Below are 2,913 nucleotides of genomic sequence, written 5' to 3' on the forward strand. Positions count from 1 at the left end.
TAAGTTACAATGAGGTCTTTCGGGTATGACTGGTGTCCTGATAAGAGGAGGAGGTGGGGACACAGATACACACAGAACAAAGACCACGTGAAGGCACAGGGAGAAGACCTCCATCTACAAGCCAAGGAGAGCCTGCGGGAGAAACCAGCCCAGCCAACACCTTGCTCCCAGACTCCCAGCTTCCAGGATGGTGAGAAATGACTTTGCGTTGTTTAAGCCAGTCAGGCTGTGGTCTTTGATTACGGCAGCCCCAGCAAACTAACAGATGCCGAGAGGTAGGACGGCAGGAAGGGCTGTCCTAGGAACCAGGGGGTATGCGTGTGGGCGTCAGCCTTGCTGTCAAGTCTCTTCCTCTGGAATCACCAGGCTTCCCGCTCCTTCTGCCACATGGGGTTTTGGTGAAAAGCAAAACTGGGAACCTATGGGAAAGTGTTGCTTGACTTGCAGACTGCTTTTGCGCCGAACAATTAGAAATCCACATCGTCATCACGGTCATCAGCCCCTGTACAAAGCCCTGGGAAGCTGTGGAACTCTCCAGCAGTGCCAGGACCCAGACCGAAGGCAGGCTCCCTGAGGGGGAGCCAGCACTTCATTGGCTGGGGTGGTTTTCAGCCATTTTGAGCTGGAGCCTGAGAATCCATGAAGAAAGAGGTCGCAACTGCAGAGACGGCTGAGGAAACAGGAAAATAAATCAGTAGAAAACACCCAGACTCAAGTTGAGGTACCAAAATGGATGAAAAACACAGAAGAAAGAAAGGATAAAAGACACACGGGACATGTGTCCCATGGAAAGAGTTAACCAACCAAAAGTTAAGAGAGATGTAATTGGAGTCCCAGAAACAACGAGAAAGGGGGCAGAGGCAATAGGCGGAGAATTCCCCAAAATTACCCACAGCCACCCAGCCATAGATTCCAAAAAGTAACAAACAGAAACACCACTGGGGGCGCCTGACTGGCTTAGTCAGTGGAGCCTGTGACTCTTGATCTTGGGGTGGTGAGTTCAAGCCCCACGCTGGGTATAGAGATTATTTAAAAATGAATCTTGGGGCACCTGGGAGGCTCAGTCAGTTACACGTCTGCCTTCAGCTTAGGTCATGATCCCAGGGTCCTGGGATTGAGCCTCTTTGTTGGGCTCCCTGCTCAGCAGGGAGTCTGCTTATCCCTCTCCCCCTACTCATTCTGTTTCTTTCTCCCTCTCTCTCAAATAAATAAACAAAATCTTTTAATATTTAAAAAATAAGATAAATAAAAAATAGAAATATTAAAAAAAAATAGAAATGTTACAAACCCCAACCAGAATAAATACAAGAAAATAGTGAAAAGCTATTCAAGTTATTAAGTAACATTATGTCCTAACTACACATATGGACTGTTCGGTGGAAAAAGAAGTGTTGAGATTGTTTGCTGAATCCAAAGGGCCAAAAAGAGCCAGAAAGAGCGACAGTCCCCAAGAACAAACAAGCCCCCCACGACCCCTCGAGAAACATGCTAACACTGAGTGAATCTCTGTAAGTATTAATTCAGTTTTACCAAGAAATAGTTATAAACACTATTTAGTATTCCTAACGTGTTTGGAATAGTACCTAGCACATAGAAGGAGGTATAGAAGTCTTCTTTTAAAAAATACATAGAATAAATAAATATTGACTGGAGAGGCACTTTTAGGCAAGGCTTGAGCAATAGAAACTTCATGGAGCAAAAGGGCCCATAGGGAACACGGAGCTGAATGCAAATGGGCTCATTAAGGACCCACGTCTGGGGGCACCTGGGTGGCTTAGTTGGTTAAGCGACTGCCTTCAGCTCGGGCCATGATCCTGGAGTCCTGGGATCGAGTCCCATATTGGGATCCCTGCTTGGCAGGGAGTCTGCTTCTCCCTCTGACCCTTCCCCTTCTCATGCTCTCTCTCTGTCACTCTCATTCTCTCTCTCTCTCAAATAAATAAGTAAAATCTTTAAAAAAAAAAAAAAAAAAAAAGGACCCACGTCTGAAGAGCCACGAGCCCTAACTAACCAATGAGCTACTTAGAACCAGACCCCGTACCAAAAAAGGGAAAGTTCTATAGGTTCCCGTACCTCCTCACTCTGCCCTGTGGCCCCTCACCTCTGCTTCCCGCAGAAGGTCTGTCCTTTGCTGTCTTTCCTGCTGCTCCCCGGCAGGGTCTTCAATATACTTCCATCTCTTTTGTTCTGCCCTGGCTGAATTCTTTTGCTGCACATACCCCTGGCCACTACATTTGGTGGCCCCCCCATCAGATCAGAGCACCCCACACTGAATATGATGTATGTTTAGGATACCCTGCTTCGAACCTTTGTTAGAGAGATACCAAAAGAAGTAGTTGACATTTTATCAAAACAAGGATTTAAAAACTACCATGAAAGAATCTGCAATTTTCTAAAGCAAGGGTTCTGAACCCGCAGTCCTTGGACCCCTCAGGGGGCCCATAAGTAGAATTTAAGGATTCAAAAATGTGGGGGGAGGGGAGATTTTATTCTTATTTTTACCAGTTTCAAATTGAAATTCAACATTTGTCTTCTATTTTGAATATAACAATAGACTACAGTGGTGTGAGCAATAACTATGACTTTGCCACCAATAAAAACCACATATCACATAAAATTATTTTAGGATATCACAAAATACCATTTATACACATTACTATTTTGAAATTATGCTATTAGATCTGCCACTAGATCTCTTATTTTTTGTTTTATATTTTAATTCCAGTTAGTTAACATGTAGTGTTGTATTAGTTTCATTTGTATGACACAGTGAGTCAATAATTCCATACTTCACCTTGGCCTCACCACCTGGGGCACCTGGCTGTCTCAATCAGAAGAGTGTACAGCTCTTGATCTCACATGAGTTCAAGCGATCTCTTGATCTCATCATGAGTTCAAGCCCCATGTTGGCTG

The sequence above is a fragment of the Martes martes genome, assembly GCF_963455335.1.
Source record: "Martes martes genome assembly, chromosome: 6".
NCBI classification, from domain to species: domain Eukaryota; kingdom Metazoa; phylum Chordata; class Mammalia; order Carnivora; family Mustelidae; genus Martes; species Martes martes.